We start from the raw sequence: 18,888 nt of genomic DNA, 5'->3' as shown, positions 1-18,888 counted from the left end.
ATATCAGTTCATTCCACTTGAATGGTTCACAACATGTCAGTTCATTCCACTTGAATGGTTCACAACATATGCAGTTTCATTCCACTTGAATGGTTCACAACATGTCAGTTCATTCCACTTGAATGGTTCACAACATGTCAGTTCATTCCACTTGAATGGTTCACAACATGTCAGTTTCATTCCACTTGAATGGTTCACAACATGTCAGTTCATTCCACTTGAATGGTTCACAACATGTCAGTTCATTCCACTTGAATGGTTCCAACATATCAGTTCATTCCACTTGAATGGTTCACAACATGTCAGTTCATTCCACTTGAATGGTTCACAACATGTCAGTTCATTCCACTTGAATGGTTCACAACATATCAGTTCATTCCACTTGAATGGTTCACAACATGTCAGTTCATTCACATCTAGATGTGTATAAGAGACAGGTTCACAACATGTCAGTTCATTCCACTTGAATGGTTCACAACATGTCAGTTCATTCCACTTGAATGGTTCACAACATGTCAGTTCATTCCACTTGAATGGTTCACAACATTCAGTTCATTCCACTTGAATGGTTCACAACATATCAGTTCATTCCACTTGAATGGTTCAACACATAGTCAGTTCATCCACTTGAATGGTTCACAACATGTCAGTTCATTCCACTTGAAATGGTTCACAACATGTCAGTTCATTCCCTTGAATGGTTCACAACATATCAGTTCATTCACTTGAATGGTTCACAACATCTCAGTTCATTCCACTTGAATGGTTCACAACTGTCAGTTCATTCCACTTGAATGGTTCACAACAGATCAGTTCATTCCACTTGAATGGTTCACAACATAGTCAGTTTCATTCCACTTGAATGGTTCACACATATCAGTTCATTCCATTGATGGTTCACAAACATGTCAGTTCATTCCCTTGAATGGTTCACAACATGCCAGTTCATTCCACTTGAATGGTTCATAACATGTCAGTCCATTCCACTTGAATGGTTCACAACATACCAGTTCATTCCACTTGAATGGTTCACACATATCAGTTCATTCCACTTGAATGGTTCACAACATGCCAGTTCATTCCACTTGAATGGTTCACAACATATCAGTTCATTCCACTTGGAATGGTTCACAACATGCCAGTTCATTCCACTTGAATGGTTCACAACATGTCAGTTCATTCCACTTGAATGGTTCACACATGCCAGGTTCATTCCACTTGATGGTTCCAACATTCAGTCATTCCACTTGAATGGTTCACAACATGTCAGTTCATTCCACTTGAATGGTTCACAACATGTCAGTTCATTCCACTTGAATGGTTCACACATGTCAGTTCATTCCACTTGAATGGTTCACAACATGTCAGTTCATTCCACTTGAATGGTTCACAACATGTCAGTTCATTCCACTTGAATGGATTCACACATATCAGTTCATTCCACTTGAATGGTTCACAACATGTCAGTTCATTCCACTTGATGGTTCACAACATTAGTCAGTTCATTCCACTTGAATGGTTCACAACATGTCAGTTCATTCCACTTGAATGGTTCACAACATGTCAGTTCATTCCACTTGAATGGTTCACAACATGCCAGTTCATTCCACTTGAATGGTTCACAACATATCAGTTCATTCCACTTGAATGGTTCACAACATGTCAGTTCATTCCACTTGAATGGTTCACAACATGTCAGTTCATTCCACTTGAATGGTTCACAACATGTCAGTTCATTCCACTTGAATGGTCACAACATGTCAGTTCATTCCACTTGAATGGTTCACAACATACAGTTCATTCCACTTGAATGGTTCACAACATGTCAGTTCATTCCACTTGAATGGTTCACAACATTCAGTTCATTCCACTTGAATGGTTCACAACATGTCAGTTCATTCCACTTGAATGGTTCAAACATGTCAGTTTCATTCCACTTGAATGGTTCACAACATATCAGTTCATTCCACTTGAATGGTTTCACAACATGCCAGTTCATTCCACTTGAATGGTTCACACATTATCCAGTTTCATTCCAACTTGAATGGTTTCACAACATCCAGTTCATTCCCACTTGAATGGTTCACAACATGTCAGTTCATTCCACTTGAAATGGGTTCCACAACATGCCAGTTCATTCCACTTGAATGGTTCACAACATATCAGTTCATTCCACTTGAATGGTTCACAACATGTCAGTTTCATTCCACTTGAATGGTTCACAACATGTCAGTTCATTCCACTTGAATGGTTCACAACATGTCAGTTCATTCCACTTGAATGGTTCACAACATGTCAGTTCATTCCACTTGAATGGTTCACAACATGTCAGTTCATTCACTTGAATGGTTCACAACATATCAGTTCATTCCACTTGAATGGTTCACAACATGTCAGTTCATTCCACTTGAATGGTTCAAACATGTCAGTTCATTCCACTTGAATGGTTCACAACATGTCAGTTCATTCCACTTGAATGGTTCACAACATGTCAGTTTCATTCCACTTGAATGGTTCACCAACATGCCAGTTCATTCCACTTGATGGTTCACAACATGTCAGTTCATTCCACTTGAATGGTTCACAACATGTCAGTTCATTCCACTTGAATGGTTCACAACATATCAGTTCATTCCACTTGAATGGTTCACAACATGTCAGTTCATTCCACTTGAATGGTTCACAACATGTCAGTTCATTCACTTGAAATGGTTCACAACATATCAGTTCATTCCACTTGAATGGTTCACAACATGTCAGTTCATTCCACTTGAATGGTTCACAAACATGTCAGTTCATTCCACTTGAATGGTTCACAACATGTCAGTTCATTCCACTTGAATGGTTCAAAACATGTCAGTTCATTCCACTTGAATGGTTCACAACATACTCAGTTCATTCCACTTGAATGGTTCACAACATGTCAGTTCATTCCACTTGAATGGTTCACAACATGCCAGTTCATTCCACTTGAATGGTTCACAACATATCAGTTCATTCCACTTGAATGGTTCACAACATGTCAGTTCATTCCACTTGAATGGTTCACAACAATGCCAGTTCATTCCACTTGAATGGTTCACAACATGCCAGTTCATTCCACTTGAATGGTTCACAACATATCAGTTCATTCCACTTGAATGGTTCACAACATGTCAGTTTCATTCACTTGAATGGTTCACACATGTCAGTTCATTCCACTTGAATGGTTCACAACATGTCAGTTCATTCCACTTGAATGGTTCACAACATGTCAGTTCATTCCACTTGAAATGGTTCACAACATATCAGTTCATTCCACTTGAATGGTTCACAACATGTCAGTTCATTCCACTTGAATGGTTCACAACATGTCAGTTCATTCCACTTGAATGGTTCACAACATGTCAGTTCATTCCACTTGAATGGTTTCACAACATATCAGTTCATTCCACTTGAATGGTTCACAACATGTCAGTTCATTCCACTTGAATGGTTCACAATATGCCAGTTCATTCCACTTGATGGTTCACACATATCAGTTCATTCCACTTGAATGGTTCACAACATGTCAGTTCATTCCACTTGAATGGTTCACAACATGTCAGTTCATTCCACTTGAATGGGTTCACAACATGTCAGTTCATTCCACTTGAATGGTTCACAACATGTCAGTTCATTCCACTTGAATGGTTCACAACATAGTCAGTTCATTCCACTTGAATGGTTCACAACATGTCAGTTCATTCCACTTGAATGGTTCACAACATATCAGTTCATTCCACTTGAATGGTTCACAACATGTCAGTTCATTCCACTTGAATGGTTTCACAAACATGTCAGTTCATTCCACTTGAATGGTTCACAAACATATCAGTTCATTCACTTGAATGGTTCACAACATGTCAGTTCATTCCACTTGAATGGTTCACAACATGTCAGTTCATTCCACTTGAATGGTTCACAACATGTCAGTTCATTCCACTTGAATGGTTCACAACATAGTCAGTTCATTCCACTTGAATGGTTCACAACATGTCAGTTCATTCCACTTGAATGGTTTCACAACATGTCCAGTTCATTCCACTTGAATGGTTCACAACATGTCAGTTCATTCCACTTGAATGGTTCACAACATGTCCAGTTCATTCCACTTGAATGGTTCACCAACATAGTCATTCATTCCACTTGAATGGTTCACAACATGTCAGTTCATTCCACTTGAAATGGTTCACAACATGTCAGTTCATTCCACTTGAATGGTTCACAACATGTCAGTTCATTCCACTTGAATGGTTTCACAACATGTCAGTTCATTCCACTTGAATGGTTCACAACATGTCAGTTCATTCCACTTGAATGGTTCACACATGTCAGTTCATTCCACTTGAATGGTTCACAACATGTCAGTTCCATTCCACTTGAATGGTCACAACATGTCAGTTCATTCCACTTGAATGGTTCACAACAATGTCAGTTCATTCCCTTGAATGGTTCACACATTCAGTCATGTCCACTTGAATGGTTCACAACATGTCAGTTCATTCCACTTGAATGGTTCACAACATATCAGTTCATTCCACTTGAATGGTTCACAACATGTCAGTTCATTCCACTTGAATGGTTCACAACATGTCAGTTCATTCCACTTGAATGGTTCACAACATATCAGTTCATTCCACTTGAATGGTTCACAACATGTCAGTTCATTCCACTTGAATGGTTCACAACAGTCATTCCACTTGAATGGTTCACAACATGTCAGTTCATTCCACTTGAATGGTTCACAACATGTCAGTTCCATTCCACTTGAATGGTTCACAACATATCAGTTCATTCCACTTGAATGGTTCACAACATGTCAGTTCATTCCACTTGAATGGTTCACAACATGTCAGTTCATCCACTGAATGGTTCACAACAATGTCAGTTCATTCCACTTGAATGGTTTCACAACATATCAGTTCATTCCACTTGAATGGTTCACAACATGTCAGTTCATTCCACTTGAATGGTCACAACATGTCCAGTTCATTCCACTTGAATGGTTCACAACATGTCAGTTCATTCCCTTGATGGTTCACACATGTCAGTTCATTCCACTTGAATGGTTCACAACCTTCAGTTCATTCCACTTGAATGGTTTCACAACATGTCAGTTCATTCCACTTGAATGGTTCACACAACATATCAGTTCATTCCACTTGAATGGTTCACAACATGTCAGTTCATTCCACTTGAATGGTTCACAACATGTCAGTTCATTCCACTTGATGGTTCACAACATACAGTCAGTCATTCCACTTGAATGGTTCACAACATTCAGTTCATCCCACTGATGGTTCACAACATGTCAGTTCATTCCACTTGAATGGTTCACAACATGTCAGTTCATTCCACTTGAATGGTTCACAACATGTCAGTTCATTCCACTTGAATGGTTCACACATGTCAGTTTCATTCCACTTGAATGGTTCACAACATTCAGTTCATTCCACTTGAATGGTTCACAACATGTCAGTTCATTCCACTTGAATGGTTCACAACATGTCAGTTCATTCCACTTGAATGGTTCACAACATGTCAGTTCATTCCACTTGAATGGTTCACAACATGTCAGTTCATTCCACTTGAATGGTTCACAACATATCAGTTCATTCCACTTGAATGTTCACAACATGTCAGTTCATTCCACTTGAATGGTTCACAACATATCAGTTCATTCCACTTGATGGTTCACACATATCAGTTCATTCCACTTGAATGGTTTCACAACATATCAATTGTCCATTCCACTTGAATGGTTCACAACATATCAGTTCATTCCACTTGAATGGTTCACAACATATCAATCCATTCCACTTGAATGGTTTCACAACATGCCAGTTCATTCCACTTGAATGGTTCACAACATGTCAGTTCATTCCACTTGAATGGTTCACAACAGTACCAGTTCATTCCACTTGAATGGTTCACAACATGTCAGTTCATTCCACTTGAATGGTTCACACATACCAGTTCATTCCACTTGAATGGTTCACAACATGTCAGTTCATTCCACTTGAATGGTTCACAACATACCAGTTATTCCACTTGAATGGTTCATACATGTCAGTTCCATTCCACTTGAATGGTTCACAACATCCAGTTCAATTCCACTTGAATGGTTCACAACATGTCAGTTCATTCCACTTGAATGGTTCACAACATTCAGTTCATTCCACTTGAATGGTTCACAACATTCAGTTCATTCCACTTGATGGTTCACAACTGTCAGTTCATTCACTTGAATGGTTCACAACATGTCAGTTCATTCCACTTGAATGGTTCACACATATCAGTTCATTCCACTTGAATGGTTCACAACATGTCAGTTCATTCCACTTGATGGTTCACAACATGTCAGTTCATTCCACTTGAATGGTTCACAAATGTCAGTTCATTCCACTTGATGTTCACAACATGTCAGTTCCTGTCCACTTGAATGGTTTCACAACATCCAGTTCATTCCACTTGAATGGTTCACAACATATCAGTTCATTCACTTGAATGGTTCACAACATGTCAGTTCATTCCACTTGAATGGTTCACAACATGTCAGTTCATTCCACTTGAATGGTTCACAACATGTCAGTTCATTCACTTGAATGGTTTCATAACATGTAGTTCAAGTCCACTTGAAGGTTCCAACATATCAGTTCATTCCAACTTTGAATGGTTCACAACATGTCAGTTCATTCCACTTGAATGTTCACAACATGCCAGTTCATTCCACTTGAATGGTTCAACAACATGTCAGTTCATTCCACTTGAATGGTTCACAACTGTCAATTCATTCCACTTGAATGGTTCACAACATGTCAGTTCATTCCACTTGAATGGTTCACAACATGTCAGTTCATTCCACTTGAATGGTTCACAACATGTCAGTTCATTCCACTTGAATGTTCCAACATGTCAGTTCATTCCACTTGAATGGTTCACAACATATCAGTTCATTCCACTTGAATGGTTCACAACATGTCAGTTCATTCCACTTGATTGGTTCACAACATGTCAGTTCATCCACTTGAATGGTTTCACTAACATATCAGTTCATTCCACTTGAATGGTTCACAACATATCAGTTTCATTCCACTTGAATGGTTCACAACATATCAGTTCATTCCACTTGAATGGTTCACAACATATCAGTTCATTCACTTGAATGGTTCACAACATTCAGTTCATTCACTTGAATGGTTCACAACATGCAGTTCATTCCACTTGAATGGTTCACACCATCAGTTCATTCCACTTGAATGGTTCACAACATAGTCAGTTCATTCCACTTGAATGGTTCACAACATGTCAGTTCATTCCACTTGAATGGTTTCACAACATATCAGTTCATTCCACTTGAATGGTTCCAACATGTCAGTTCATTCCACTTGAATGGTTCACAACATGTCAGTTCATTCCACTTGAATGGTTCACAACATGTCAGTTCATTCCACTTGAATGGTTCACAACATGTCAGTTCATTCCACTTGAATGGTTCACAACATTCAGTTCATTCCACTTGAATGGTTCACAACATGTCAGTTCATTCCACTTGAATGGTTCACACATGCAGTTCATTCCACTTGAATGGTTCACAACATATCAGTTCATTCCACTTGAATGGTTCACAACATGTCAGTTCATTCCACTTGAATGGTTCACACATGTCATTCATTCCACTTGAATGGTTCACAACATGTCAGTTCATTCCACTTGAATGGTTTCACAACATGTCAGTTCATTCCACTTGAATGGTTCACAACATGTCAGTTCATTCCACTTGAATGGTTCACAACATGTCAGTTCATTCCACTTGAATGGTTCACAACATGTCAGTTCATTCCACTTGAATGGTTCACACATGTCCGTTCATGTCAGTTCATTCCACTTGAATGGTTCACAACATGTCAGTTCATTCCACTTGAATGGTTCACACTTCGATGTCATATACATGTCCAGTTCATTCCACTATGAATGGTTCACAAACATGTCAGTTCATTCCACTTGAATGGTTCACAACATGCCCAGTTCATTCCACTTGAAATGGTTCAAAACATATCAGGTTCATTCCACTTGAATGGTTCAGCAACACGTTCAGTCATTCCACTTGATGGTTCACAAGATGTCAGTTCATTCCACTTGAAATGGTTCACAACAATGTCAGTTCATATCCATGACTTGAATGGGTTCACAACATGTCAGTTCATTCCACTTGAATGGTTCAGCAAACATATCAGTTCATTCCACTTGAATGGTTCACCAACATGTCAGTTCATTCCAACTATGAATGGTTCACAACATTCCAGTTCATTCCCACTTGAATGGTTCACAACATATCAGTTCACTTCCACTTGGAATGGTTCACGTAACAATGTCAGTTCATTCCACCTTGAATGGTTCCACAACATGTCAGTTCATTCCACTTGAATGGTTCACAACATGTCAGTTCATTCCACTTGAATGGTTCACAACATGTCAGTTCATTCCACTTGAATGGTTCACAACATATCAGTTCATTCCACTTGAATGGTTCACAACATGTCAGTTCATTCCACTTGAATGGTTCACAACATGTCAGTTCATTCCACTTGAATGGTTCACAACATGTCAGTTCATTCCACTTGAATGGTTCACAACATGTCAGTTCATTCCACTTGAATGGTTCACAACATGTCAGTTCATTCCACTTGAATGGTTCACAACATGTCAGTTCATTCCACTTGAATGGTTCACAACATCAGTTCATTCCACTTGAATGGTTCACAACATGTCAGTTCATTCCACTTGAATGGTTCACAACATATCAGTTCATTCCACTTGAATGGTTCACAACATGTCAGTTCATTCCACTTGAATGGTTCACAACATGTCAGTTCATTCCACTTGAATGGTTCACAACATATCAGTTCATTCCACTTGAATGGTTCACAACATGTCAGTTCATTCCACTTGAATGGTTCACAACATATCAGTTCATTCCACTTGAATGGTTCACAACATGTCAGTTCATTCCACTTGAATGGTTCACAACATGTCAGTTCATTCCACTTGAATGGTTCACAACATGTCAGTTCATTCCACTTGAATGGTTCACAACATGTCAGTTCATTCCACTTGAATGGTTCACAACATGTCAGTTCATTCCACTTGAATGGTTCACAACATGTCAGTTCATTCCACTTGAATGGTTCACAACATGTCAGTTCATTCCACTTGAATGGTTCACAACATGTCAGTTCATTCCACTTGAATGGTTCACAACATATCAGTTCATTCCACTTGAATGGTTCACAACATGTCAGTTCATTCCACTTGAATGGTTCACAACATGTCAGTTCATTCCACTTGAATGGTTCACAACATATCAGTTCATTCCACTTGAATGGTTCACAACATGTCAGTTCATTCCACTTGAATGGTTCACAACATGTCAGTTCATTCCACTTGAATGGTTCACAACATGTCAGTTCATTCCACTTGAATGGTTCACAACATGTCAGTTCATTCCACTTGAATGGTTCACAACATATCAGTTCATTCCACTTGAATGGTTCACAACATGTCAGTTCATTCCACTTGAATGGTTCACAACATGTCAGTTCATTCCACTTGAATGGTTCACAACATGTCAGTTCATTCCACTTGAATGGTTCACAACATGTCAGTTCATTCCACTTGAATGGTTCACAACATGTCAGTTCATTCCACTTGAATGGTTCACAACATGTCAGTTCATTCCACTTGAATGGTTCACAACATGTCAGTTCATTCCACTTGAATGGTTCACAACATGTCAGTTCATTCCACTTGAATGGTTCACAACATATCAGTTCATTCCACTTGAATGGTTCACAACATGTCAGTTCATTCCACTTGAATGGTTCACAACATGTCAGTTCATTCCACTTGAATGGTTCACAACATATCAGTTCATTCCACTTGAATGGTTCACAACATGTCAGTTCATTCCACTTGAATGGTTCACAACATGTCAGTTCATTCCACTTGAATGGTTCACAACATGTCAGTTCATTCCACTTGAATGGTTCACAACATGTCAGTTCATTCCACTTGAATGGTTCACAACATGTCAGTTCATTCCACTTGAATGGTTCACAACATGTCAGTTCATTCCACTTGAATGGTTCACAACATGTCAGTTCATTCCACTTGAATGGTTCACAACATGTCAGTTCATTCCACTTGAATGGTTCACAACATGTCAGTTCATTCCACTTGAATGGTTCACAACATATCAGTTCATTCCACTTGAATGGTTCACAACATGTCAGTTCATTCCACTTGAATGGTTCACAACATGTCAGTTCATTCCACTTGAATGGTTCACAACATATCAGTTCATTCCACTTGAATGGTTCACAACATGTCAGTTCATTCCACTTGAATGGTTCACAACATGCCAGTTCATTCCACTTGAATGGTTCACAACATATCAGTTCATTCCACTTGAATGGTTCACAACATGTCAGTTCATTCCACTTGAATGGTTCACAACATGTCAGTTCATTCCACTTGAATGGTTCACAACATGTCAGTTCATTCCACTTGAATGGTTCACAACATGTCAGTTCATTCCACTTGAATGGTTCACAACATATCAGTTCATTCCACTTGAATGGTTCACAACATGTCAGTTCATTCCACTTGAATGGTTCACAACATGTCAGTTCATTCCACTTGAATGGTTCACAACATGTCAGTTCATTCCACTTGAATGGTTCACAACATGTCAGTTCATTCCACTTGAATGGTTCACAACATATCAGTTCATTCCACTTGAATGGTTCACAACATGTCAGTTCATTCCACTTGAATGGTTCACAACATGTCAGTTCATTCCACTTGAATGGTTCACAACATGTCAGTTCATTCCACTTGAATGGTTCACAACATATCAGTTCATTCCACTTGAATGGTTCACAACATATCAGTTCATTCCACTTGAATGGTTCACAACATGTCAGTTCATTCCACTTGAATGGTTCACAACATGTCAGTTCATTCCACTTGAATGGTTCACAACATGTCAGTTCATTCCACTTGAATGGTTCACAACATGTCAGTTCATTCCACTTGAATGGTTCACAACATATCAGTTCATTCCACTTGAATGGTTCACAACATATCAGTTCATTCCACTTGAATGGTTCACAACATGTCAGTTCATTCCACTTGAATGGTTCACAACATGTCAGTTCATTCCACTTGAATGGTTCACAACATATCAGTTCATTCCACTTGAATGGTTCACAACATGTCAGTTCATTCCACTTGAATGGTTCACAACATGTCAGTTCATTCCACTTGAATGGTTCACAACATATCAGTTCATTCCACTTGAATGGTTCACAACATGTCAGTTCATTCCACTTGAATGGTTCACAACATGTCAGTTCATTCCACTTGAATGGTTCACAACATGTCAGTTCATTCCACTTGAATGGTTCACAACATATCAGTTCATTCCACTTGAATGGTTCACAACATGTCAGTTCATTCCACTTGAATGGTTCACAACATGTCAGTTCATTCCACTTGAATGGTTCACAACATGTCAGTTCATTCCACTTGAATGGTTCACAACATGTCAGTTCATTCCACTTGAATGGTTCACAACATATCAGTTCATTCCACTTGAATGGTTCACAACATGTCAGTTCATTCCACTTGAATGGTTCACAACATGTCAGTTCATTCCACTTGAATGGTTCACAACATATCAGTTCATTCCACTTGAATGGTTCACAACATGTCAGTTCATTCCACTTGAATGGTTCACAACATGTCAGTTCATTCCACTTGAATGGTTCACAACATATCAGTTCATTCCACTTGAATGGTTCACAACATGTCAGTTCATTCCACTTGAATGGTTCACAACATGTCAGTTCATTCCACTTGAATGGTTCACAACATGTCAGTTCATTCCACTTGAATGGTTCACAACATGTCAGTTCATTCCACTTGAATGGTTCACAACATGTCAGTTCATTCCACTTGAATGGTTCACAACATGTCAGTTCATTCCACTTGAATGGTTCACAACATGTCAGTTCATTCCACTTGAATGGTTCACAACATGTCAGTTCATTCCACTTGAATGGTTCACAACATGTCAGTTCATTCCACTTGAATGGTTCACAACATGTCAGTTCATTCCACTTGAATGGTTCACAACATGTCAGTTCATTCCACTTGAATGGTTCACAACATGTCAGTTCATTCCACTTGAATGGTTCACAACATATCAGTTCATTCCACTTGAATGGTTCACAACATATCAGTTCATTCCACTTGAATGGTTCACAACATGTCAGTTCATTCCACTTGAATGGTTCACAACATGTCAGTTCATTCCACTTGAATGGTTCACAACATGTCAGTTCATTCCACTTGAATGGTTCACAACATGTCAGTTCATTCCACTTGAATGGTTCACAACATGTCAGTTCATTCCACTTGAATGGTTCACAACATGCCAGTTCATTCCACTTGAATGGTTCACAACATGTCAGTTCATTCCACTTGAATGGTTCACAACATGTCAGTTCATTCCACTTGAATGGTTCACAACATGTCAGTTCATTCCACTTGAATGGTTCACAACATGTCAGTTCATTCCACTTGAATGGTTCACAACATGTCAGTTCATTTCCACTGAATGGTTCACAACATATCAGTTCATTCCACTTGAATGGTTCACAACATGTCAGTTCATTCCACTTGAATGGTTCACAACATGCCAGTTCATTCCACTTGAATGGTTCACAACATGTCAGTTCATTCCACTTGAATGGTTCACAACATGTCAGTTCATTCCACTTGAATGGTTCACAACATGTCAGTTCATTCCACTTGAATGGTTCACAACATATCAGTTCATTCCACTTGAATGGTTCACAACATGTCAGTTCATTCCACTTGAATGGGTTCACAACATGCCAGTTCATTCCACTTGAATGGTTCACAACATATCAGTTCATTCCACTTGAATGGTTCACAACATGTCAGTTCATTCCACTTGAATGGTTCAACAACATGTCAGTTCATTCCACTTGAATGGTTCACAACATGTCAGTTCATTCCACTTGAATGGTTCACAACATGTCAGTTCATTCCACTTGAATGGTTCACAACATATCAGTTCATTCCACTTGAATGGTTCACAACATGTCAGTTCATTCCACTTGAAATGGTTCACAACATGTCAGTACATTCCACTTGAATGGTTCACAACATATGAGTTCATTCCACTTGAATGGTTCACAACATGTCAGTTCATTCCACTTGAATGGTTCACAACATATCAGTTCATTCCACTTGAATGGTTCACAACATATCAGTTCATTCCACTTGAATGGTTCACAACATGTCAGTTCATTCCACTTGAATGGTTCACAACATGTCAGTTCATTCCACTTGAATGGTTCACAACATGCCAATCCAATTCATGCGCTTTTGGAGTATTTGACTCTACTTAGTTCTGGGCTTCATTCCAAATGGGACCCTATTCCCTACATAGTGCCCTACGTTTTACCATAGGTGCCTGGTCAAAAGTAGTGCACTATATAGGGAATAGGGTACCATAGGTCCCCGGACTAAAGTAGTGCACTATATAGGGAATAGGTTACCATAGGGCTCTGGACTAAAGTAGTGCACTATATAGGGAATAGGTTGCCATAGGGCTCTGGTCTAAAGTAGTGCACTATATAGGGAATAGGGTGTCATAGAGCTCTGGTCTAAAGTAGTGCACTATATTGGGAATAGTAGAGTACCATTTAGGATGCAAAGCTACATTTTGTCCTGGCTCAGCTCCTTTTAAGACATGAGGTGTTTGACCCCCAGACATTTTTGTCCAGATGATTTGACCCCTGCCCCAGCCCCTGGGCTCTGTACAAGCCTCCAGTGGAGGGTGTAGGAGGGCCCCACCCCAGTTTAGTTCCGTTTGAATGATCCTGGGATATGCAGGACCTCAGGGGGAGGGCGGGGGAGACCAGTGGTTTTCTTTCTCTCTCTCTCTCTCTCTCTCTCTCTCTCTGTCTCTCTCTCCCCCACTCTCTCTCTCCCCCTCTCCATCTTTCTCTCCACAGGTTGAGTGGATAAAGCAGAATCAGCTCTGAGAGTCTCTGGAGACACGCTACACAGAACAGAGGGCTGGTTATCCTCTTCATCACCCATAGCAACAAGAGTCTCTGGAGACACGCTACACAGAACAGAGGGCTGGTTATCCTCTTCATCACCCATAGCAACAAGAGTCTCTGGAGACACGCTACACAGAACAGAGGGCTGGTTATCCTCTTCCATCACCCATAGCAACAAGAGTCTCTGGTGACGCTACACAGAGCAGAGGGCTGGTTATCCTCTTCATCACCCATAGCAACAAGAGTCTCTGGAGACACGCTACACAGAACAGAGGGCTGGTTATCCTCTTCCATCACCCATAGCAACAAGAGTCTCTGGAGACACGCTACACAGAACAGAGGGCTGGTTATCCTCTTCCATCACCCATAGCAACAAGAGTCTCTGGAGACACGCTACACAGAACAGAGGGCTGGTAATCCTCTTCCATCACCCATAGCAACAAGAGTCTCTGGAGACACGCTACACAGAACAGAGGGCTGGTTATCCTCTTCTATCACCCATAGCAACAAGAGTCTCTGGAGACACGCTACACAGAGCAGAGGGCTGGTTATCCTCTTCTATCACCCATAGCAACAAGAGTCTCTGGAGACACGCTACACAGAGCAGAGGGCTGGTTATCCTCTTCCATCACCCATAGCAACAAGAGTCTCTGGAGACACGCTACACAGAACAGAGGGCTGGTTATCCTCTTCCATCACCCATAGCAACAAGAGTCTCTGGAGACACGCTACACAGAACAGAGGGCTGGTTATCCTCTTCTATCACCCATAGCAACAAGAGTCTCTGGAGACACGCTACACAGAACAGAGGGCTGGTTATTCTCTTCATCACCCATAGCAACAAGAGTCTCTGGAGACACGCTACACAGAACAGAGGGCTGGTTATCCTCTTCCATCACCCATAGCAACAAGAGTCTCTGGTGACACGCTACACAGAACAGAGGGCTCTCTCTTTCTGTCTCTCTCTCTCTGTCTCTCTTTCTGCTCTCTCGCTCTCAATTCAATTTAAGGGATTTATTGGCATGGGAAACATATTGCCAAAGCAAGTGAAGTACTGTAGATAATAAACAAAAGTGAAATAAATAATACAAATTAACAGTAAACATTACACTCACAGAAGTTTCAAAAGTATAGACATTACAAATGTCATATTATGTATATTTACAGTGTTGTAACAATGTACAAATGGTTAAAGTACACAAGGGAAAATAAATAAGCATAAATATGGGTTGTATTTACAATGGTGTTTGTTCTTCACTGGTTGACCTTTTCGTGTGGCAACAGGTCACACATCTTGCTGCTGTGATGGCACACTGTGGAATTTCACCCAGTAGATATGGGAGTTTATCAAAAGTGGATCTGTGTAATCTGAGGGAAATATAGACAGGTTTTTACCTTGTCAGCTCAGGGATTCGATCTAGCAACCTTTCAGTTACTGGCCCAATGCTGTAACCACTAGACTACCTGTCCCCACCTGCCTTTAGTTAAGGACTACTAAACCTGGGGGGGTTCTGTATGGTTTATCTTCAGGTGTGTTAACTAGCCTACTCCTGAGCTCTCTAAGATCCAAATTAGAGTGGAGAGGGTCAGCTCAGCCTCTCAAAGGGTTGTATACCACACACACAAATACACACACATACCTGGCTGAGAGACCCTTAGCAACCCAAGACCCAGAGGCAGGTGAGGAGAGGTCGGAGGTTAAATGTCATCTATTGTCCAGCCAGCCTGACCTAACCTGCAGGAGGGGGCTGGTTAATTGTCCTCTATTGCTGAGGGGAGAGAGGGGGATGTAGGGAGGGAGGGATGGGGGAAAGAAGGAGGGTGAGATTTAGGGAGGGGTTGGGTGAGGTCGTTTGTGTGTGTGAGGGGTGTGTTTCGAGAGGTGTATTGCTTGATGGTAAATCTAGTGGTAATTAAAAACTCTTACACAGACAGACAGACAGACAGACAGACACACACACACTGACACAGACAGACAGACAGACAGACAGACACACACACTGACACAGACAGACAGACAGACAGACACACACACACACACTGACGCAGACACACGCAGACAGACAGACAGACAGACAGACAGACAGACACACACACGCAGACAGACAGACAGACAGACAGACAGACAGAGCACTGTGGTCCACACATACACTGAGACTGGGCCCTGAGAGCACTGTGGTCCACACATACACTGAGACTGGGCCCTGAGAGCACTGTGGTCCACACATACACTGAGACTGGGCCCTGAGAGCACTGTGGTCCACACATACACTGAGACTGGGCCCTGAGAGCACTGTGGTCCACACATACACTGAGACTGGGCCCTGAGAGCACTGTGGTCCACACATACACTGAGACTGGGCCCTGAGAGCACTGTGGTCCACACATACACTGAGACTGGGCCCTGAGAGCACTGTGGTCCACACATATGCTGAGACTGGGCCCTGAGAGCACTGTGGTCCACACATACACTGAGACTGGGCCCTGAGAGCACTGTGGTCAACACATACACTGAGACTGGGCCCTGAGAGCACTGTGGTCAACATATACACTGAGACTGGGCCCTGAGAGCACTGTGGTCCACACATACACTGAGACTGGGCCCTGAGAGCACTGTGGTCCACACATACACTGAGACTGGGCACTGAGAGCACTGTGGAAGTAAGCCAGTCCTCTCAGGACATATGTGACTGCTACTAAAACACTATCTGAAGAGAGCATGCTGTGTGAGTGTGAGTGTGAGTGTGTGTGTGTGTGTGTGTGTGTGTGTGTGTGTGTGTGTGTGTGTGTGTGTGTGTGTGTGTGTGTGTGTGTGTGTGTGTGTGTGTGTGTGTGTGTGTTCTCTCCTCCTTACTACTAGTAGTAAGGAATGTGTTGATTTAAACTACTCCCTCCTTGGGCCTTACATTAGATTGTGTTATAGAGACATGTCTGGACACTTAGCTAACACACTTAACACTGAGGACCTAATAACAGTCCTGAGGAGATAGTGAATAGCCAATAGAGGACTGAGCCTGACAACACTGAGGAGATAGTGACAGTCCTGAGGAGATAGTGACACTCCTGAGGAGATAGTGAATAGCCAATAGAGGACTGAGCCTGACAACACTTAGGAGCTAATAACAGTCCTGAGGAGATATTATTAACAGTCCTGAGGAGATAGTAACAGTCCTGAGGAGATAGTAACAGTCCCGAGGGGATATTAACAGTCCTGAAGAGATAGTAACAGTCCTGAGGAGATAGTAACAGTCCTGAGGAGATAGTAACAGTCCTGAGGAGATAGTGACAGTCCTGAGGATATACTAACAGTCCTAGAAGAGATAGTACAGTCCTGAAGAGATACTAACAGTCCTGAGGAGATATTATTAACAGTCCTGAGGAGATATAATTAACAGTCCTGAAGAGATAGTAACGTCCTGAAGAGATAGTAACATCCTGAGGAGATAGTACAGTCCTGAGGAAATAGTAACAGTCCTGAGGAGATACTAACAAGTCCTGAAGAGATAGTAACAGTCCTGAAGAGATAGTACAGTCCAGAGGAGATAATGAATAGCCATAGAGTACTGGGCCTGAGAATACTAGTGAATATAGTAACTTAAGTTGCTTTGGATATGGAGACAGACAGACAGACACCGTCAACAGATATCAACAGATATTTATATATCATTCACAGGAAACTGCCCAGGGGGACAGAGAGAGAGAGAGAGAGAGCGAGAGAGCGAGAGAGCGAGAGAGCGAGAGAGGATACGAGAGAGATGAGGAGAGACGAGAGAGAGAGAGAGAGAGAGAGAGAGCGAGAGAGCGAGAGAGAGAGAGAGAGAGAAGAGAGAGAGAGAGAGAGAAGAGAGAGAGAGGAGAGAGAGTAGCGAGGGCGAGAGAGAGTGAGAGAGAGAGAGAGAGAGAGAGAGAGAGAGAGAGAGAGAGCGAGGGCGAGAGAGAGAGAGAGAGAGAGGAGAGAGAGAGAGAGAGAGGCGAGAGAGAGAGAGAGAGAGAGAGAGAGAGAGAGAGAGAGAGAGAGAGAGAGAGAGAGAGAGAGAGAGAGAGAGAGAGAGAGAGAGAGAGAGAGAGAGAGAGAGTGAGAGAGAGAGAGAGAGGAGAGAGAGAGAGAGAGGAGAGAGAGAGAGAGAGAGAGAGAGAGAGAGAGAGAGAGAGAGAGAGAGAGAGAGAGAGAGAGAGAGAGAGAGATAGAGAGAGAGGAGAGAGAGAGGGAGAGAGAGAGAGAGAGGGTGAGAGAGAGAGAGAGAGAGAGAGAGAGAGAGAGAGAGAGAGAGAGAGAGAGAGAGAGAGAGCGAGAGCGAGAGAGCGAGAGAGAGAGAGAGAGAGAGAGAGAGAGAGAGAGAGAGAGAGAGAGAGAGTGAGAGAGAGAGAGAGAGAGAGAGAGAGAGAGAGTAGAGAGAGAGAGTGAGAGAGAGAGAGAGAGAGAGAGAGAGAGAGAGAGAGAGAGAGAAGAGAGAGAGAGAGAGTGAGAGAGAGATGAGAGAGCGAGAGAGCGGGCGAGAGAGAGAGAGAGAGAGAGAGCGAGAGAGAGAGAGAGAGAGAGAGAGAGAGAGAGAGAGAGAGAGAGAGAGAGCGAGAGAAGAGAGAGCGAGGGCGAGAGAGCGAGAGAGAGAGAGAGAGAGAGAGAGAGAAGAGAGAGAGAGAGAGAGAGAGAGTGAGAGAGAGAGAGAGAGAAGAGAGAGAGAGAGAGAGAGAGAGGAGAGGAGAG

This window comes from Oncorhynchus kisutch, unplaced genomic scaffold (genome assembly GCF_002021735.2).
Source record: "Oncorhynchus kisutch isolate 150728-3 unplaced genomic scaffold, Okis_V2 Okis06b-Okis10b_hom, whole genome shotgun sequence".
NCBI classification, from domain to species: domain Eukaryota; kingdom Metazoa; phylum Chordata; class Actinopteri; order Salmoniformes; family Salmonidae; genus Oncorhynchus; species Oncorhynchus kisutch.
Note: the sequence above shows the minus strand (reverse complement) of the source record.